We start from the raw sequence: 22,837 nt of genomic DNA, 5'->3' as shown, positions 1-22,837 counted from the left end.
TCAAAATGTAAAATATATTCCCCTAATCATGCATTCGAGTTTTTTATCTAAAAAGTAAAGAATATTAATACATTAGAAACCTCATACTAAAAAACTCCATATATTATCAGTTGACTGCAAATATGGTGTAATCTTTAAAAGACCTAAGACACAGAAAATTCAATTTAAAAATATTTTGAATTTCAAAATGATTACAAAATCACCCAATAATAATCCTTAACATTTTTTCTTTTCTTCTTCTTCCTGGGCTTCTCCCTCTCCTCCTTTTTTTTAAATTCCATTTTTATTTCATATTTGTAGCTATATTTTCAATGTCAACTTTTGGAGCAGATGCATTTAGTAGATACTGTATTTTGTTTTTTCATTTTAAAATACAACATATCAATGAAATACATCTACTTTTTTAATGTTTTAATTTTAATTCAAGTATACTTAATATACAGTGTTATATTAGTTTCAGGTGTACATTATAGTAATTCAACAACTCTATACATTACTCAGGGCTCATCATGATAAGTATATTCTTCCCCCCCCCCAAATCAATACAGCTTTCATTGCATCTTTTATTTTTTATTTTTTTTTAAAGTTTATTTTTGAGACAGAGAGAGACAGAGCATGAACGGGGGAGGGTCAGAGAGAGGGAGACACAGAATCTGAAACAGGCTCCAGGCTCTGAGCTGTCAGCACAGAGCCCGACGCGGGGCTCCAACTCACTGACCCTGAGATCATGACCTGCGCGGAAGTCAGGCCGCTTAACTGACTGAGCCACCCAGGCGCCCCTCATTGCATCTTTTAAATATCACTAAGTCTTGGGGCAGCTGGTGGCTCAGTTAAGCGTCTCTCAGTTTTGGCTCAAGTCATGATCTCAGGGTTTTGTGAGCTCGAATCCCGCATGTGGCCCTGCACTGGCAGCATGGAGCCTGCTTGGGATCCTCTCTTACCCTCTCTCTCTGCTCCTCCCCCACTTGCACAGTCTCTGTCTCTCTCAAATTAAATAAGTAAACTTAAAAAAAATGTATCACAAGGCAATCAAAAAGAATGATATCTTGCTATTTGCAACTACGTGGATGGAACTGGAAGGTATTATGCTAAGTGAAATTAGTCAGTCAGAGAAAGACACAAATCATATGACTTCACTCATATGAAGACTTTAAGAGACAAAACAGATGAACATAAGGGAAGGGAAACAAAAATAATATAAAACAGGGAGGGGGACAAAACAGAAGAGACTCATAAATATGGAGAACAAACTGAGGGTTGCTGGAGGGGTTGTGGGAGGGGGAATGGGCTAAATGGTTAAGGGGCATTAAGGAATCTACTCCGGAAATCATTGTTTCACTATATGCTTATTAATTTGGATGTAAATTTTTAAAAAATTAAAAATAAAATTAAAGAAAGGAAAAAAACATAGATATCATCCCCAAATTTTCTGATATCCTTATTTTTAACTGTTGTGACTTTGTGAGTTACAAGTTCAATGTCATTTCCTTCAAGAATTAACTCTTCTTTTTGGGCTTGAGATACTGAACGAGCAATACCTGGTTTCATCTCAACCCTGTGGATGTATTTTTCACCCAAGAAATTTCAAATTTCAATAAGAGAACCATTCTCCTGAATAACAGCATTGATGGGGGAAGTGACATACACAGACCTCATCTTGTAATGGAAACCTAGTGTAAACACCCTTCATCATGTTCTGTGCATGACTATAGATAGTGCAAACAACAATAGCCAATTCTTTTCTATTTCCCCACCATTTGTCAACTTGGAGCCTTCTCTTTTTCTTTCCAAGAACACCAAGCTCTACAATGATGTGACTGAAGTCCCTTCACAGGGTTCCTCTAGGACCCTTTACAAAACAGTGGGTCCCTTAAGAGTGATGTCAGCATTTTCTGGAATGTCAATCGTTTGATTGATGAGAATGGTCTTCATTCTCTCAGATGCTGCCAAAACAGTAAGTGTATTCTTAATCTCCTTCACCTATTTCACCCATCCTTCCACCCGCCTCGTTCTTGTAACCATCAGTTTGTTCTCTGCAGTTGAGTTTGTTTCTTGATTTATCTCTCTTTTTCCCTTTGATCTTTTGTTTGGCTTCTTATATTCCACGTATTGAGTGAAATCATATTTGTCTTTCCCTGACATTTCACTGGGCATTATACTCGCTAGCTCCATCCATGTGGTTGCAGATAGCAAGATTTCATTTTTTTATGGCTGGATAATATTCCATTGTGTGTGTATCTATATATCTATCTATATCTATATCTATATCTATGTCTATATCTATATCTATATCTTCTTTATCCATTCATCTGTCGATGGACATTGGGTTGCTTCCATAATTTGGCTATTTTAAATAATGCTGCAATGAACATAAGGGTGCATGTATCCTTTAGAATCAGTGCTTTTGTATTCTTTGGGTAAATACCCAGAGTGGGATTATTGGACTATAGAGTAGTTCTATTTTTAATTTTTTGAGGAACCGCCATACTGTTTTTCCACAGTGGCTGCATCAGTTTGCATTCCAACTAACAGTGCATGAGGGTTCCTTTTTCTCCACATCCTTGCCAGTACTTGTTACTTGTGTTTTTTTTATTTTAGCTATTCTGACAGGTGTGAGGTGATATCTCATTGTGGTTTTGATGTGCATTTTCCTGATGATGAGTGCTATTGAGTATCTTTTCATGTGTCTGTTAGCCATCTGGATGGCTTCTTTGGAGAAGTATCTGTTCATGTCTTCTGCTGATTTTTTAATTGGATTATTTTTTGGGTGTTGAGTTTTGTAAGTTCTTTATAAATTTTTGATATTAACCCTTTATCAGATATATCATTTGCAAATATCTTCTCCCACTCAGTAGGTTGTCTTTTAGTTTTTGTTGTCTTCTGTTGACTGTTTCCTTTGCTGTACAGAAGCTTTTTATTTTGATGTAGTCCCAATAATTTACTTTTGCTTTCATTTCCCTTGCTTCAGGAGACATATCTAGAAAAATGTTGCTATGACTGATATCTGAGAAATTACTGCCTATGCTCTCTTCTAGGATTTTTATGGTTTCACATCTTACATTTAGGTCTTTAATCCATTTTGACCATTATTTGTGTATGGTGAAATAAAGTGGTCCAGTTTCATTCTTCTGCATGTAGCTGTCCAGTTTTCTCAACACCATTTGTTGAAGAGACTGCTTTTTTCTCATTGCATATTCTTGCCTCTTTTGTTGGAGATTAATTTATCTGATAATTGTGGTTTGTTTCCAGTTTTTCTTTTTTTTTTTTAATTTTTTTAATGTTTATTTATTTTTGAGACAGAGAGAGACAGAGCATGAACGGGGGAGGGTCAGAGAGAGGGAGACACAGAATCTGAAACAGGCTCCAGGCTCTGAGCTGTCAGCACAGAGCCCGACGCGGGGCTCAAACTCACGGACTGTGAGATCATGACCTGAGCCAAAGTCGGTCGCTTAACCAGCTAGGCCACCCAGGCACCCCTGTTTCTAGTTTTTCTATGCTGTTTTATTGATCCATGTGTCTATTTTTGTGCCAGTACCATACTGTTTTGATTACTACAGCCTTGTAGTATAACTTGAAATCTCGAATTGTGATGCCTCCAACTTTATTTTTCTTTAAAAAAATTTTTTTTTAATGTTTTATTTATTTTGAGACAGAGAGAGACAGAGCGTGAGCAGGGGAGAGGCAGAGAGAGAGCGAGACACAGAATCCGAAGCAGGCTCCAGGCTCTGAGCTGTCAGCACAGAGCCCGATGTGGGGCTCAAACCCACAAACCACGAGATCATGACCTGAGCAGAAGTTGGACGCTTAACTGACTGAGCCACCCAGGCGTCTCCAACTTTATTTTTCGTTATCAAGATTGTTTTGACTCTTCAGGGTTTCTGTCATTCCATACAAATTTTAGGATTTTTTTTTTTTTTTTTTTTTTTTAGTTCTAGGAAAAATGCTGCTGGTATTTTGATAGGAATTGCATTAAATCTGTAGGTTGCTTTGAGTAATACTACCATTTTAACAATATTTGTTAAATATTTTAACAATATTTGTTCTTCCAATCCATGGGCATGGAATATCTTTCTATGTGTTTGTGTCATCTTCAATTTCTTTCAAGGTGTTTTATTATTTTCTGTGCAATTGTAAATGGGATTGCTTTCTTAATTTTTCTTTTTTTGCATCATTATTAGTGAATAGAAATGCAACAGATTTCTGTACACTAATTTTGTATCCTGGACTTTATTAAATTCATTTATCAGTTCTAGTAGTTTTTGGTGAAATCTTTAGGGTTCTCAACATATCATATCATGTCATCTGCAAGTAGTGAAAGTCTTACTTCTTCCTTACTAACTTGGATGCCTTTTATTCCTTTTTTCATTCTGATTGCTGTGGCTAGGACTTCCAGTACTATGTTGAATAAAAGTGGTGAGAGAGGACACTCTTGTCTTGTTTCTGATCTTAGGGGGAAAGCTCTGTTTTTCACCATTGAGTATGATATTAGCTGTGGGTTTTTCATATACGGCCTTTATTATGTTGAAGTATGTTCCCTTTAAACCCACTTTGTTGAGGGTTTTTATCATGAATGGATGTTGTATTTTGTCAAATAATTTTTCTGCATCTATAGAAATGATCACATGCCTTTCTCTTATTGATGTGATGTATTACATTCATTGATTTACAAATATTGAGACATACTTGCATCCCAAGAATAAATCCCACTTGACCATGGTAAATGATTTTTTAAATTTTATTTGAGAGACAGAGAGAGCAAACATGAGCAGGAGAGAGGGGAAGAGGGAGGAAGGGAGAGAATCTTAAGCAGGCTCCACACTCAGCATGGAGCCCAAAGGAGATCTGATCCCATAACCCTGGGATCATGACCTGAAATGAAATCATGAGTCAGATGCTTAACTGACTGAGTCATCCAGGTATCCCTAATCATGGCGAATAATTTTTTTAAATGTATTGTTGGGTTTGGTTTGCTAGTATTTTGTTGAGGATTTTTGTATCTATGTTCATCAGAGATATTGTTCTGTAGTTCTCTTTTTTTCTTTATCTGGTTTTGATATCAGGGTAATGCAGGCCTTGTAGAATGAATTTCCAAATTTTTCTTCCTTTTCTATTTTTTGGAATAGTTTGAGAATAGGTACTAACTTATCTTTAAATTTTTGGTAGAATTCACACGTGAAGCATCTGGTCCTGGACTTTGGTTTGTTGGGAGTTTGGGGATTATTGATCCAATTTCATTGGTGGTCATTGGTCTGTTCAAATTTTTCTATTTCTTCCTGATTCAAATTTGGGAGGTTGTATGTTTTTAGGAATTTATTCATTTCTTCTAGGTTGTCCAATTTTCTGGCATATAATTTTCAAAATATTCTCTTATAATCCTTTGTGTTTCTGTGGTGTCAGTTGTTATTTCTCCTCTTTCTGGTTTTGTTTGTGTCCTCTCTCTTTTTTTTTTTTTTTTTTTTTTTTTTGAGTCTGGCTAAAGGTTTATCAATTTTGTTGATCTTTTCAAATAACCAACTCCTCGTTTCATTAATCTGTTCTATTGGTTTTTTAGGGGTGTTAAATTCTCCTATTATTTATTACTATTGATTACTTCCTTTATGTTTGTTATTAACTGCTTTAAGTATTTGGATGCTCCCATCATGGCTGCATAAATACTTACAATTGTTATTGTTGGATTGTTCCCTTTATGACTATATAGTGTCCTTCTTTGTCTCTTGCTACAGTCTTTGTTTTAAAGTCTATTTTGGGGGCGCCTGGGTGGCTCAGGCGGTTAAGCGTCCGACTTCGGCTCAGGTCATGATCTCGCGGCCCATGAGTTCGAGTCCCACGTCAGGCTCTGTGCTGACAGCTCAGAGCCTGGAGCCTGTTTCAGATTCTGTGTCTCCCTCTCTCTCTGGCCCTCCCCCGTTCATGCTCTGTCTCTCTGTCTCAAAAATAAATAAACGTTAAAAAAATTTTTTAAAAAAAGTCTATTTTGTCCTATATAAGTTTTGCTACTCTGGCTTTTTTTTTCACATCCATTTGCATGATAAATGCTTCTCCACTCCTTCACTTTCAATCTGCATATGTCTTTAAGGTGTGAAATAAGTCTCTTGTAGGCAGCATAGAGATGGGTCTTGTTTTCTATCCATTCTATCACGCTCTGTCTTTTGATTGGAGAGTTTGGTCCATTTACCTTCAAAGTAATCATTGATAGGTATGCATTTATTGTCATTTTGTTACTTGTTTTATGGTTGTTTTTGTAGTTTTTCTCCATTCCTTTCTTCTTTTGCTCTCTTCTCTCAAGATTAGTTGACTTTCTTTAGTTACATACATGGATTTCTTTCTCTTTAATTTTGCATATCTATTACTGGTTTTTGATTTCTGGTGACTATTCAGTTTGCATATAACATCTTCTGCATATAGCAGTCTATATTAAGTTGATGGTTGCTTAAGATTGAACCCATTCTTTATTCCTCTCCTCTCCATGTTTTAGGAATATGGTACCATACTTTATATCCTTTTATTTTGTGAATCTGATTTTTACAGATGTACTTGTTTTTACTGATTTTGTGCTTCCTACCTTCCTTACTCTTGCTTATGGTCTTTCCTTTCCACTCAAAGAATCCCCTTTAACTTTTCTTGTAAGGCTGATTTAGTGGTCATGAATTCCTTTAACTTATGTTTGTCTGGAAACTCATTATCCGTCTTTCTATTCTGAATGATAGCCTTGTTGGATAGAGTATTGGCTGCAGATTTTTTCCTTTCAGCATTTTGAATATATCATGCCATTCTCCTCTGGCCTGCAAAGTTTCTGCTAAAAAATCTGCTGATTCCCTTGTATGTAATTTCTTTCTTTTCTCTTGCTGTTTCAAAATTCCTCTCTTGTCACCACTTTTTCCCATCTTAATTACTGTGTTTTAGTGTGGGCCTCTTTGGGTTGATTTTGTAGGAGGATCTCTGTGCTTCCTGATCTGGATTTCTGATTCTTTCCCCAGATTAGGGAAGATTTTAGCTAGTATTTCTTCAAATAACTTTTCTGGCCCCTTTTCTCTCTCCTTTTCTTCTGAGATCCCTCTAATGAGAATATTCTGCTTCATGGTGGCATTGAGTTCCCTAAGTCTATTCTCATTTTGCATAATTATTTTTTCACTCATCTGCTCAGCCTGATTACTCTCCATTATTCTGTCCTCTAGCTCACTGATTCATTCTTCTGTTTCATCTTATCTACTATTTATTCCATCTAGTGTATTTTTAATTTCACTTATTGTGTTCTTCATCTCTGATTGGTTCTCTTTTATCTCATTGTTAAGGGTCTCACTGATGTCTTTCACCCTTTTCTCAAGTCCAGTAAATACCTTTATAATCATTACTTTAAATTCTCTATCAGGCATATTATGTATCTTCATTTCACTTAGATCTCTTGCTGCAATTTTGTTCTTTTCTTTCTTTTGGGACATATTCCTCTGCTTCCTCATTTTGTCTAATTCTCTGTGTCTGCTTGTGTGTGTTAGGAAAGACAGATATATCTGCACTTGAAAGTAATGTCCTTATGAAGAAGAGGCCCTGTAGTGTCCTGCTGTGCAGTATCTCCTGTTCATCAGAATCTGCCACTTGGTGTCTCCTTTGTGTGATATATGCACCCTGCTGTTGTGGCTGAGCCACTTTTTTCCTTTAGACCAGTCATTTGCAATGGCTCTTTGCTTGTCGTGGGCAATATTTGGTTCCAGTGGTGTCAGTGGGCCAATCTGGGCCACCTTGGGCTTGAGTTGAATCCGAACAGGCATTTGCCAGAATGCAGTAGCACCAAACCGCAGTGTACTTTTCCTGTGTTATCCCCTGAGAAGTTTTCATTGGTGGGCAGGACCTGCTGTCAGACTAGTGTCTGCTTCCAGCCCACTGCTGGGGCCTCCATCTGACTGGTGTGTGGTTAACTTTCCTTCTTTGGGGGCAGGAATCACTTTGAAGTGGTGCTGGTCACTATAGCAGCTGCTTGCACACTGCCAGGCCTGTGACACTGCCCTGTATGTACTCTAGCCAAAGGTGTATTGGAGATAGTGGATCTACCAAAGCCCAGCATGGGGGCAGTAGGGTGGGGCAGCAGTGCTAGCTAGCTTTGAGTACAGCTGGTCCTCTGCAGGAGGGGTTCTGCAGCCCCCTGGACTGAGGCAGGCTGTTGGGAGGGGTGGATTGGTGGAAGCACAGTGTGGAAAGGCAGGGCAGCAGTGCTAGGAAGTTAGGTATTGGGTCCCGTAGGTGCCCATATGTTTGCCCTAGGGGGTGTGGGAGGGAAATGGCACCTGCCAGTCCCTTTGTTCCTGGAGGTCTCCAGCAACTTCTGTCCCCCTCCAGGACTTGCTCTGAGATTAGTAAATAACCCTCTCTCCTGTATGCTCCAGCTGACTTTCAAAGTCTGATTCTATGCTGTATCTCTGCTGGCCTATTTGTTGTACTGTCTCTTTAAGTATGGGGACTCAGTTTTCTCTTGCCCTTGTGGTTCTTCCAGAGCCTAGCCTGCCAATTGTTTTGTTTTTGTTTTTGTTTTTTTAATTCCAGGTTTTAAGTACTGCTGGTTGTAAGAATCTGTGAAATTCAGGCCCTCTGGTTTTCAAAGCCATTCCTCTTCCTTCTTCTAAAAATTAATTCCATCATATTCAATGTCCATTGTTAAACCTTTTAACTTAACTTTTAACTCTAAAAAAGGTACTTATTTAATCTACTTAATTATATTTTTAAGTTGTATTGCAACTTTTAAGCTATCCTATTCTAAATTTCTTTTATGTGCTTATAACCTAGTTCTTAGGCAAATGAAATATTTTTTACATGTCTTATATCTCAGTTTGTGTCCTTGTATGTTTTATAAATGGATAGAATTTTTTGTGTGCATTCATTCACCTATCTACCATATACACCTTACTTTAGGCCCAATTTCCTTGACTTGAGGCTGTTAACTATAAACAACAGCTCCAGTCCAACAACTGGGTCACTAGAGAGCTAGGGAATGAGAAGGGGGTGTCATTTATTCCCATCTTATTCTCAATATAATGCCTTGCTTACCTGATGGACAGCTTATTAGAAACAGTAATACCTCCAAAGTTTTATTTTGTCTTTAGAGATAATAAATTGTGCTTTTACTTAACTTGTAAAATTTTCATGACTAATGGGTATACTTTTCAATCTGCCTGAGTCATTATTTTGAGTCATTAGTTAAAAGTTATATAAACAAACTATTATGGTATGAAAAAGTTTGGACGTATAGAGGTGAGGTCTACTTAGAATACTAAAGATCAACCTTTTCTTTTCCTTTAGTCCATCTCCATCTGGGAGATGGTAATTCTGATAGCCCTCCAATCCACATACCCCCACCACCAGCAAAGGACCTGTGTGCAGGAGGGCAATCACAGCACTTGGGGAAAATTTTGCTCAACTATTTACTAATTCTACCATTACCTGGAGCAAATTGCCTAACACTTTTTTTTTAACTTTGACAAGTGTTATTTCATTATTTAATTTTTATTTTAGTTAGTTAATATACAGTGCAATTTTGGTTTCAGGAATAGAATTCACTGATTCATCACTCACATACAACACCCAGTGATCATCACAAGTGCCTTCCTTAATACCCATCTAGCCCCTCTTCCACCCACCTCCCTCCATCAAACCTCAGTTTGTTCTTTGTTGTTAAGAGTCTCATGTGGTTTGCTTCTCTTCCTTTTCTTTTTCTACCCCTTGCCATATGTTCATCTGTTTCTTAAATTCCACATATGTGTGAAATCATATGGTATTTGTCTATCTCTGACTGAGTCATTTCACTTAGCATAATACATTCTAGCTCATTGCAAAATGGCAAGGTTTCATTACTTTTGATGGCTGAGTAATAGTCCATGTGTGTGTGTGTGTGTGTGTGTGTGTGTGTGTGTGTACCACATCTTTATCCATTCATCAGTTGATGGACATTGGGCTCTCTCCATATTTGGTTATTGTTTGATAATGCTGCTACAAATATTGGGCAGCATGTACCCCTTCAAATTTGTATTTTTGTATCCTTTGAGAAAATACCTAATACTGCAATTGCTGGATTGGAAGGCAGTTCTATTTGCAATTTTTTGAGGAACCTCCATACTGTTTTCCAGAGTGGCTGGACAAGTTTGCATTCCCACCAGCAATGCAAGAGGGTTCCCCTTTCTCTGCATCCTCATCAACACCTGTTGTTTCTTGTGTTGGTTTTAGCCATTCTGACAGGTGTGAGGTGGTATCTCATCATGGTTTTAATTTGTATTTCCCTGATGATGAGTGATTTTGATCATCTTTTCACGTGTCTGTTTGCCATCTAGGTATCTTCTTTGGAAAAATGTCTATTCATGTCTTCTGCCCATTTCTTAACTAGGTTGCTTTTTTGGGGGGTGGTACTCAGTTTGGTAAGTTCTTTATAGATTTTGGCTACTCTTTATTAGATTCGTCATTTGCAAATATCTTCTCCCTTTCCATAGGCTGCCTTTTAGTTTTGTTGATTGTTTCTTTCACTATGCAGAAGCTTTTTATCTTGATGAAGTCCCAATAGTTCATGTTTGCTTTTTTTCCCTTGTCTTCAGCTATGTGTCTGGTAAGAAGTTGCTGTGGCCACAGTCAAAGAGGTTGCTGCCTGTGTTCTCTTCTAGGATTTTGATGGCTTCCTGTCTCAGCCCTCAACAAGTGCAAAAAGACTGAGGTCATACCATGCATTTTTTTTATCACAACACTACAAAACTTGAAGTTAACCACAAGAAAAATTTGGAAAGCCTTCAAATACATGGAAGTTAAAGAACATCCTACTAAAGAATGAATGGGTTAATCAGGAAATTAAAGAAGAAATTTTTAAAAATACATGGAAGCAATGAAAATGAAAACATGATAGTCCAAACCCTTTGGGCTGCAGCAAAGGCAGTCCTAAGAGGAAACGTATATTGCAATTCAGGCCTATCTCAAGAAGCAAGAAAGGTTCCAAATATGCAAACTGCCTAACTTTTAACCTCAGCTTCTTCATGTGATAAATGATTTCTCTCTTAGTGTTATTTTGAAGGTTAAATAAGATAATAACCATACAGAGCCTTAATGCTATGTTTCCATACAAACTGGTCTGAAATCTCATATTAAAGGCAGTGTAACAAGTTACCATCAAGATCTTTTAAAATAATAATCAGAAGTTAAATTCAATGCTTAAAACAACCAAAACAAAACACCTAGTGTGTGTTTAGAGTCTATACTCACATGTCTACTACTTAATTTCCATTAAGTTGAAGTTTTTCCTACCCTTTTTGCTTCTTTTCCTCCAAATCCTAGAAAAAGTGTTTACAATTTGCCACTACCTATTGCTGGGTAATGAAATAAAGGTAGTGGGTTCTAACTAGCATTTTTAAATGAAATAAATACAACAGGACAGACGTGAAACAGGCAAAACACATCACATGATTTCTTAGGAAGACCTGTGTAAATTTCAGTAAATGGGTCATGACATAAAATGTATTTCTTAATATATATGTATTATATTAAGAAATACATGTTATGTATATATATGTAAATATATATGTATATTTGCATGTATATATATGTATATGTATATATTTGTATGTGTATATATATATGTATATGTATACCTATATATATGTTATCTTAGAGAGAGAGAGAGAATCTTAAGCAAGTTCCATGCTCAGCACAGAGCCCAATGTGGGGCTCAATCCCATGACCCTGGGATTGTGACCTGAGCTGAAATCAAGAGTCAGATGCTTAACCAACTGAGCCACGCAGGCTCCCTGCTTACTGTATGTTTTTCAAAAGTCTGTAAAATACTACTCTACAACAAGCCCAAATGAAATCTGACACATTTCCTACTATCAAATACATCTCACTTTATTTCATCACGTCTTTAATTGAGAATAAAATATAAAACGTTTTAGTCATCTAGCAAGCTAAGGTTTTTGTTAGTAACTCTTCAATATAATTATTCTTTAGAATTTTTCTTGCCCAACTGGTATCTCAAGTAAAGCAAGTGTACGTGATATAGCAGAAGTTGTCTGCAGTACACTTCAAGTTACTGCTGCTTACAGAAAGTTCAGTGGTGCTACACAGACAGTGCCATGGCACTGAGCAAATGGTGGATCCAGTTAGATTTACACTCCTCAAAGGAGGGACTGCTCTCATTTAGGTGGGTTTAAAATATCTACATCCCGGGGCACCTGGGTGGCGCAGTCGGTTAAGCGTCCGACTTCAGCCAGGTCACGATCTCGCGGTCCGTGAGTTCGAGCCCTGCGTCAGGCTCTGGGCTGATGGCTCGGAGCCTGGAGCCTGTTTCCGATTCTGTGTCTCCCTCTCTCTCTGACCCTCCCCCGTTCATGCTCTGTCTCTCTCTGTCCCAAAAATAAATAAAAAACGTTGAAAAAAATTTAAAAAATAAAATCTAATAAAATATCTACATCCCACCAGAGGAGAGAAAACAACTGTCACAAAGACCAGAGGAACAGAGACTCTGTGTGTAGCCAAGGGAGTCCTGAGGCAATAAAACCTTTCTGGTGGTGCCTGCCCATCTGGGACAGGGCACCAACCCAGGGGCCACACATTGGGCCAGCAGAGCAACAATGCCCTGAAAAACATGTAACTAGAGACAGATCACGGAATCATTATATAACCTTTATAGATCATTTACATTATCGTTCACAATCAATCATACATTCTCCTTCTAGGATTTAGTCATTTTCAAGGAATCAAAAATGCCATTTTTGTAATGAATCTCCCTGTACACGGGGAATGGCTCATCCTACATGGATTAAAGCAGAATTCTGACACCCAATGTGGACTGAGATTAGCAACTCCCTTTCAAATCCTATCTCAATGAGGCTAATGCCCACGTGGCTGTGCTACCCATTGAGCACACATACAAAGGTGCCACCAGACAAGAAGCCTTTCTGGCTCATCATTGCACCACACGATGCCATGAAGTCACAGGCTATAACAAATTTAATACCCTATTACTTGCATTTTCTGCACAAGGATTTCACTCGGTGACATCACTAGATACCAGTGAACTTGAAATTTGTGTGACATTTTTGCAGGTGTTGCTTTTCACCAAAAACGTTATTTTACATAGTTTTGCCACAGTGCAGTGCTTTAGGTCTAGAACTAAACCTCAGGAAATCTAATGAGGTTGAAAAGAAAAGTGAAAGTGAACGGCCACTGCTTTAACAAAGGCTCGTCTTCCCTCAGGCTGTAAAGAGTCAGTAACTGAGTTCAGTAACTGAAAATTAAATTAGAGGAAAATGCCACCTCTGCAGCTACTGCTACCTTTAGCATTAACAGTAATATAGAATGGGGCGGGAGTGGGGGTTCTGCTGAATAGAGTCATCAGGAAACTTTCAGAGCCTCAAAATGGTATGGAAATCTGCTCTTACACCATGTTACAGGCTTCCATTGGATTATGTTTTGCTGTCTCTCTATCCTCCTTTTCCCTCATACCCATATCCTTGTGATCTATTTCCTCTTCTCTTCTTTCTGATCATTTTTTGCTGTTACTCAGTCTTAATTTCCACCTTCCCCTCTCCCCTACTTCCTCATTTATTTTCTCAACAATTTGGTTGTTTTCCCTCCCCTCCCATATTTACATCTAAACAAGAATAATTTAACCAACAAGGTTCTTGTGATTTGCCCTGTTCAGAATCTGAGAGAAAACAGCTAAGGAATGTTCAGTGCTGGGAAGGCATAAGGCTTTTGACTTTATCTGGTAATATCAAATGAACAGGAACCACTTTCTCAGGATGGTATTATCAGGTTAAGTGATAAGGGTAAGCAGGAAGAACTCATGAGCTGTGGCCCATATTTTTTTAAAAGGCAAGGGCAGGGGTAAAGAAAGGAAAACAAATTAGGCCTTATCAGGATCCTTCCCATTCTTCAAATAAACATCTCTAAAAAACAATCAAGCAAGGTTGTCAATTTGGCCAAAAATCAGCGATACTTTAGTGTAATAAGATCGCACAGCCACTCCTTTACTTCCAAACAAATTACTAAAGAACCTAACTATATTATATAGCAATAGAGAAATAAAGGCTATTTTATCATAATTTGATTATGCTACAAAGCACTGTGCATAGCAATTCATGGATCTAATTTTAGTTGTAATAATCTCTTGCCCTGTTATGTAAATGGGAAAAGACTTTCTACAGGCTTCAGATGGAGATAAGCTTCGAATCGAAAGCATGCAAAAGCCATGGTTCAATTACTCTAAAGTGATCTGCATCATATGTTACAGTACATCTTTCTGCCTTTGCACAAAAGCTAGTATCTGCTGCAAATTAACCACCCTTTTCTAAATGCCTACAGATGCCCTCTGAGAGTTTACAGATTCAAATTAAACCCAAGTCCCACAACTACAAAATAATAGGGGGCATTTAAAATTTTCTCAAAATACTTCCTCCTTTCGTGACTTCCCCCCATTTTTACCCTTACTTTTCAAGAAAAGACATGTTCAACTTTACAGCAAGTACACCTCAGGTCTCACTTCCAGTTCTGTGGGCCCATCCAGTCTGCAAAAAGATTAATCCCCAGGGGCGCCTGGGTGGCGCAGTCGGTTAAGCGTCCGACTTCAGCCAGGTCACGATCTCGCAGTTCGTGAGTTCGAGCCCCGCGTCAGGCTCTGGGCTGATGGCTCGGAGCCTGGAGCCTGTTTCCGATTCTGTGTCTCCCTCTCTCTCTGCCCCTCCCCCGTTCATGCTCTGTCTCTCTCTGTCCCAAAAATAAATAAATAAATAAATAAATAAATAAACGTTGAAAAAGATTAATCCCCAGAACTGTTCCATTCCACTTACATCTCTGCCGGCCATAGAGATTCAAGTTCTGGCCCCTGAGCAAACCTGACTCTGACTCAACTTTGCACCCTGGAATGCAAGAATCTTAAAAGAAAGAGGGAGAACACTGCACCCATCCTTATTCCCCAGGGCTCTTCATCTGCTCTTTAAAATGCAATTTATAATAATCCAAAATTTAGCTACCCTCAGGAGAGTCAGGGTCTTAGAGACAGCTGGAACCTCCCACGAAACTAGCAGGTTTCCCCCTTCACTGGCCCTTTTCTTTCCTCTCCCTGTGGTGTCACTTTATTGGCTCTTACTGCAGACTTTCTTGCGCACTATGGAAGACATGGTGTGGACCACTATCAACCCTTCTCTCACGGCTTTACCACGTGGGAAGGCATGGCGATGCAGGCATAATATCCTGAGGGAGAACCCTCCTCTTCCTGCTTAAGTCAGATGCCCTCTTCCCATGGGCCCTCCCTCAACCATGGTGGGGAAAGTTGTTTTGCAATTAGTGGTCCTCACTAAGACTGATCCAAGTGGGGTTACAACGTTATTTCCACTCTGCATGAACAGTGGCTTTCTCGGTTTTCATAAAGCCTGAAAGAGAAGAAAAACAATGAAGAGTTAAATATCGGTGTTTGATGCCTATTCAGTTATAAACTTACTGTTATTTCCAAAATTATCACTTTGTTCCAGTATTACATACCTTTTGTTGTTACAGGGGAAAAAAATATTTGTGTCTGTATAAATATATGTATATATACATAACCTTTTCAATAGTGACTTTCATTGTTCAAGAGATTAAATATTTCTAGAGAGTGGCCAGCCTGGAACATAATGCCTACTGTTGATTAAATTGGAACTGTTATATCTAAGCAATACATGAGAGAATACAGAATACCTGTTGCATAGGTTTTGTATTATTTTTTGAATTTGTAGATCTGTTACTTCTTTAAGATCTCTCTGCACCCAGATTTCCCTACCCATTTCACTCCCACCTCAAAATCTGTAATAATGGGCAATACCAAACCTTTGCTAAATTCTCTGTATTTTTCCTTTCATTTCTTGATATATTAGAATTGATCACAAAATTGAAATCTAAAACACGGAATATGTGGAGATGCTTGGTAAACTGTAAGGTAACATACAAAAATAAGGTAAAAATATGGTACCGTACCAAACCAGAGAAAGCAGAGAAACAAAAGCAGCATATGTTTTTATATACATTTTATATTTGGTATAATTATAAATATATAAATGCATACATATATACATATTTGTACAGATACGTGTGTGTGTGTGTGTGTGTGTGTGTGTGTGTGTGTGGACTTATTACAGGGAATTCCAGACTAAGCAATCTCTGCAAGGTTGTCTCTACATCAAATGCTAGAGCCCAAAGTACACAGGCAGGCAGGAATGAAGATTACAAAGAGGCTCAAACCCAACAGGTATAGACTAAAACATGTATTCTTGCTGCCTCTGACCTTGGTGACAAGGGTATTGTGCAGAATCAGGGGCCTTAACCATGGAGCTAAACATATGCTGACTCAGAAGTCAGAGAAACTGAAGGAAGATCACAGGAAAGGGAAGGCATTTGTAGGCCAGCTGCTGCTTCATTCCAACCAAGTAAATGTGTAACCATCTTACAGGTTTCCTTCCTATCTGCTACCTGGAGCCTCTGCACGTCAAGGATGGCGTAGCCCCTCTTTAAACTTGCACCAGATTAGGGGTGCCTGGGTGGCGCAGTCGGTTAAGCGTCCGACTCCAGCCAGGTCACGATCTCGCGGTCTGTGAGTTCGAGCCCCATGTCAGGCTCTGGGCTGATGGCTCGGAGCCTGGAGCCTGTTTCTGATTCTGTGTCTCCCTCTCTCTCTGCCCCTCCCCCATTCATGCTCTGTCTGTCTCTGTCCCAAAAATAAATAAACGTTGAAAAAAAAAATTTTTTTAAATAAATAAATAAATAAACTTGCACCAGATTAAGTCAGTACCACCCAGGGTATTCTCCCTTTTGATTAACTCAAAATCAACTGACTTGGGGCTTTAATTACATCTGGAAACTCCTTCAACACACACCAAAATTAGTATTTGGCAGAATACTTGCAAGAAGATGTGTACATGCTACAAAATGGCTGCTGCCTTTCTTGCGCTCTCCAAGTCACGTGAAACAATCTTCCTCAAAGCCCCCATGAACCAGAAGCAAACTCAAAAGGGGAATTCTGAGAAGGGAGTTCAACCAAGACGACACATCACATAGCCATTCCATGATCAATAAAAATAATCTCTATTCTAGAAGACAAATATAAGCAGCCTCTATACAAAGGCCAAAGATGACACAGGAAGTCCTTCTCTGTTCTTGATTTTCCCTCCTGCCCACCACTGGACCCAACCTCATGCACCCATTCTTCCTGATAAGTGGCACATTTCCGTGGTTACTTGGTCCCAGGTGGAATGAGTACACAGGGAGAAGCCTTGCTCTTCGTCTCCCTGCTCCCAGCCTAGCCTGACCACTACCTCATTAGAAATGCAGTCCCCCAGTTATGACCTAGTTGCGAACATAAAATATCACCACGTCACTACATTTTGCTTTCATTTTAGACAAGGTATGCTTTTTCTTCCTCCTTTAGAAGTCAGCCTGAGCCCTCCTCCTACATTCTTGCAGCACCTTTCTCACCTTAGGTATGGCTTTGAGGAACAGGTTAAATGTGTATTTTTAAACACATTCTCTTCCAGCGTTTCTTTCTTCACTCTTCTGAACCGTTAGGAGTATACAGGTCACAGCACAGTAAGGATGGTGCTATTTGAGGAGTTTGTTTTCAATGCAGTCACAAAATAAATTCCTTAACTAGACCTTTGAGTATATCTTGGTAATTCATGGTTACTAGTGGAAGAAACTTTTGACATTACAGGTTCCTTGGATCTTGACTAAAATGAAGTTTGATTTATTGTCCATTATCTCTCTAGTACTGAAGGTCATTCTCACAAACTATAGCTTCAAGCCTTTGTCAAATAGCTCCCAAACCTGTACCTGAGGAGACAACAGAGGCTTCATTCAGTACCTCCACATCGTCAACCCTCTTGCCAGACCCACTGTTATGCTGCTTCTCCTTTCCGTAATAAACTCCCATTCTGTCCACAGTGGCAAAGCCTCTGCCATACAGCCTTGTCCCAATATCCCGCGTCTCCCTCCTGCTGCTCCAATTTCCTGCTTGGTTCTCTGCTTTAATCCTGGCACCTCCAAAACTAGTAGTTGGATGCATTCCTCACACTAGGTCTCCCGAGGGTTGTCCACAACCTCTGAGTGCCAGGAGCTGTGAATGGGTGTCCACTACTTATGGCTGGATCTCCTGGAAGAAGCCTTCATTCTGATGGATCAGCCTTCATCAGGCTGATGGCCTGAATCCCTTTGCTTTGCCACAAGGAGTCATCAAATAGCCCTTGTCCTCTCCCTTCCCCAATACCCTATTCCAGTCACCTGCTGACATATACATTTCTTGCCTCCTTATGGGTCAGCCTCATACTGACTGCCCCTAACTGGCCAAATGCCTCTGAATAACTACTGCCAGCACTTCTCTTGTGAGCTTAGCCTAAGGCCATTTAGGTTCTCACTCCTACACCCTACCAGGCAGGTCCATTTTATCACGGATCAAACCGTTGTGGTTGGTAATTATGAACGTGTGATTTTTTTTTTCACAGAGATGCAAAAGTCATGCAAAAGCCAAAGTATATCAAGAATAAATTTCACAAATCATAATGTTTTTGTGTTGACAAAATAATTAGACACAGAGTTCAAGAAAGCCTCAATAAAGAAATTATTGGTGTTGGTTAGAATAAAGTTTACAGTTAGTACAGAAAGGCCTTTCTTTCTTTCTTTCTTTCTTTCTTTCTTTCTTTCTTTCTCTTCTTTCTTTCTTTCTTTCTTTCTTTCTTTCTTTCTTTCTTTCTTTCTTTCTTTCTTTCTTTCTTTCTTTCTTTCTCTCATTATGAAACACACAGTTTTGAGCCAGGAAGTGTGCTAAACATAGGGGATACAAGATGAATTTGTGCATCTATAATATACATGGTATTTATATATCTATAATATACTGGTCCTTTGAGTTTTTACATTGTAGAGATTGAGACAAATGAAAAATAATTACAGCTCACAATGAGAGCCTACAGAAATGAAAGTGCTTGACTTTGTCCAGAAATGTTGAAGACACTTTTTTTATAAGACAGATTTTTTTTTTAATTTTTAAATGTTTACTTATTTATTTTTGAGGGAGAGAGAGAGAGAGAAGGAGAGAGTACAAGCTGGGGAAGGGCAGAGAGGGAGAGAGGGGGAGAGAGAATCCCATGCAGGCTCTGCACTGTCAGTATAGGGCCCAATGTGGGGCTCAGACTCACAAATTGAATCTTGAGATCATGACCTGAGCCGAAATCAGGTCAGATACTTAACCAACTTAGTCACCCAGGTGCCCCAGGAAAGGCATTTAAAGGAAATGAAGTTGAGTTGACTCTTTGAAGAACGATTAGGATGAATTCAGCAGACAGATAAGGAAAGAAAAGGGCTTTCCAGGTAAATGGAATAGAATGGTGGAGACATAAATGTGATACATTTAGGGAACTGCAGGGAATTCTATGTTGCTGGCATCTAGGACTGGTCTTATCCCCAAGATTTTTTATGGCTGAGGCTATAGAGCCCGCATCACAGCTCAACTTTACCCTCTACTCAATCCTAATTCCTTTCTTTTCCTTCCATAGAAATTGATATGAAGCAGAATCTGCATCCCAGAATCCAATCTGTAGCAGAGAATGAGTCAAGTGGATAGAAGCAATTAAATTTAGAGGTCAATTAGACATGGAGCTGAGGGAAATGAAGGAATCTCAGAGAACAAGAGTTCAAGTTGGTGCTAGGTGGAATACGGTAAAGCCAACTCACGTGGATTACATCCAAATATGATAAGCAATGGGTTCTGCTCAAAGATCTTTTGAGACAGTTTTGTAAAAATGATTCATTATACATTTGGCTAGCAGGGCATATGTGAGAACAGGGCTAGAGAGAAAAACAGTAGTGTACATAAAACACAAGTAGTAGCTATAGGTGCAGATGATGAGAAGAATATGTAGAATAAGGTAAGAAAATGAAGGGAGACAGATTTCTAAACAAGTCTTAAATTTCAGCTGTGATCTCAATTCCCAAGTAACTATGTAATGATGGCTGTTCACCTTTTTCTTGATGATAGTCTTTTCTTATTTGATGTGACCATCTTTACTAGAATGTAAAGTCGTTAAAGAAAGGAACTGATTTTGTTCATCTTGTTAGCCCAAAATAGCTTAAATGAAATGGGGGCTAATATTGAATGGATATGGTACAAATATCAAAATGGAGCAAGACCCAACTGGAAGTTGGAGTCTTCAATGCTCTCTGGGCTGAAGTTGGGGTGCTTTGAAGAGTTCCAGGCCTGTGCAACAGCCATTTCACTGCTTAACCTGTTTTAGCATTTCTTTTATCAAAATATCAGGTAACGGTAGAATTTTGTGTCAAATTTCTGCTTAATGTCCAATGACTGCCTTTATTTTGTGCTGACTCTTTAGAAAGTCTTCTTTTCATTTTGTATGTGTCTTCCAGTTCAAAGTCATCAGCATACAGTAATCCCAAATGACTCTCTCAACAACTTTTAAGGATTCTCACAGTCAGAAGAACCTCTCAGAGGATCAGAAGCACAGCTAATACCAGCTTACAGATTCCTTATTACATCCTTACACATGAATAAAACAAGCTAGACCTATTATATAGCTGTTTTCTCTCCATTAGTGACTGGGAACTGATCTAAAAAAAAAAAAAAATACATAAGCCCAACACTCTACCTTATGTAACATCCGCCTGGCAGCTGAATTAGTCAAGTTATAGCAACTATACCACACTCTTGCCTAAAACACCCTTGTAATTTCCAGGACTACACACTAGGCAAAATTAGAATGTAGTCATTCCACAGTATCCCTGACAAGTACTGGGCCAGAGCAATTCAATGTCTAGACTAGTTGTTTCAGTCAGGAGATTAACTGGCTTATCTCAACCCCAAGGGCAACCTTTGGCTCACATCCAGGAAGTCGGCAGTTTTCAGGTTAGCCCCTGACTGATCAAGCCATCAGCTGCTTGCCTAATCCCAGCATCATAGAACTACAGAACAAGACTTTTTTTCCACACAATTTGGGGTCTGAGCTGGTTATTTCTTTAAGGTTTAGTATGTCATCTTAAGAATTTTTTCCCCAACTAAATACTGTCTGGGAATTTCGTAAAAATGGTGTGCTCTCTGGTGATAGCAAAATAATTCTTTACTTAGAAAGAAAATTATACACATGTAAGGTTAAAATGTTATAATTAATATAAATGTTAATAATATTAACAATATTATTGTGCTAGTACTAATTTTATATTAAAATAATTGATATAAATATTAATAGACAATAATTTATATATAATATCTTCTGGAAATTACCTTAGGAACACTGCTTACAAAAAATTAATGGATTCTAAAAAAACAAAATACACTCCTATATCTTTATTATTGGCAGTGATTATTAAAATACTGTGATTATTAAAAATACTGAGCCCTCTCAGTTTTGGGGACCAGTATGATGCAGTGGGATGAGGGTGAAAAGTAGAGTTTAAATTCAGACTCACTTGAGGGCTCCTGAGTGGCTCAATTGGTTAAACATATGACTCTTGATTTCTGCTCAGGTCAGGATCTCATGGTTTGTGTTCTGCACTGATAGCCAGAGTCTGCTTGAGATTCTCTCTCTACTCCTCTCCCCGGTTCCTAAGCTGCTCTCTCTCTCTCTCTCTCTCTCTCTCTCTAATAAACAAACAAACAAATTAAAAAAAATTCAGACTCAGTTGAACTTGAGCAAACCACTGATCCATCCTCCTCTGGGCTTTAGTTTTCTCCTTAAGAAAGGTGGTAGAGTCAGTGGGGGTTGTCCCAGAGATGAGCCCTGAGCTCCTGCCCTCCAGTTTTAAAACATTCTATTGTCTTAGGGGAGTGGGGAGCAGAAAACCGCCTAGGGCAGAGGGAGCTAAAGAATGTGTCAGAGAAAATGTGAGTAAAGGAAGACTAAGATGGACATACTTGATAATGTCATTGTTGTGGGTGTTAAAAATCAAAATTTCCAGAAAAAAATTAAAATTCTTACTTTTACTTCTTTACTCTTATTTCCATTGTGCCAAACATCTGCATGTTTGTAAACATCAAGAGACTCTTTTTAAACATGCATTTAACTCGAGTGTTTGTGTTCTCTAAACAAGCTATTAAATCAAAAGATCAGTGCTGAATAAAACTGTTACTATGATGATTTTTAATTACAGTTAATATGTTTGACCCCTTACTGTTTATGAGGTATTGTGCTAACAGCTTATTTACTTTGTTTAATACATTAGTTCATTAAAGTTACCTGTGTGATAGATATTATTTATATCCCTATTTTGTAGGAAGAAAAAAGAATCTGGAATTTAGAGAGTCTAAACAGCTTACCTAAAATCACTAAGTAGCAAATGTGAAATTGTATCCCAAGTCTGTCCAGCTCCAAAATATAGGATTTTAACCATGGTATTTAACATTACTGATATTCAATATTACTAAATTCAAAAATTTATGAAATTATATACAATGGTTCTTTTTTAAAACAGAATGAAACCTATAAAACACTCATCAAATTATAATGCTACTTTATGGGACCTTTATTGAGACTAGGTAAGGGACTTTATGGACTCAAAAACTGGAAACTGACTACAGCAATTAGTTGTACAGAATAAAAGCCAGGCTTGAAAGTCCTTCTTTGCATTGAATTTCAAATGTTCCACTTTGAATGAAACAGATGTTGAACTTTAGATTAGTTCAATCTGCATTAGATTTATCCTGTGCACACAGTAAGATAGTACTAACATGGGCACTTACGCTACTTTCTCTTTAGGGACACCTTTCCCCAGACCAGCTTCATCTGCAATTTAAAAGAGGTCTTTTCAAAGAAACAGAGGATTTTACTTAAAAGCACAAGAATTAGTC

The 22,837-nt window shown here is 38.4% G+C and overlaps 1 long non-coding RNA gene and 1 pseudogene across 1 annotated transcript; both read right to left on the bottom strand.

Moving 5' to 3' along the window:
- Window positions 1-826: 826 nt before the first annotated feature.
- Window positions 827-3,818, bottom strand: LOC147584296 (large ribosomal subunit protein uL6 pseudogene; annotated as a pseudogene).
- An 8,803-nt stretch (window positions 3,819-12,621) lies between these two features.
- LOC147584295 (uncharacterized) lies at window positions 12,622-14,966 on the bottom strand. The gene is made up of 2 exons (XR_015248175.1): window positions 14,769-14,966; window positions 12,622-14,528 (listed from the first exon to the last, which is right to left on the bottom strand). It is a non-coding gene; the product is annotated as an uncharacterized LOC147584295 (long non-coding RNA).
- Between the last annotated feature and the right edge of the window lie 7,871 nt (window positions 14,967-22,837).

Source organism: Puma concolor, chromosome A1, assembly GCF_028749965.1.
Source record: "Puma concolor isolate L17-30 chromosome A1, mPumCon1.1.hap2, whole genome shotgun sequence".
Taxonomy (NCBI): Eukaryota; Metazoa; Chordata; class Mammalia; order Carnivora; family Felidae; genus Puma; species Puma concolor.
Note: the sequence above shows the minus strand (reverse complement) of the source record. Positions and strands in the feature narration are given on the sequence as shown.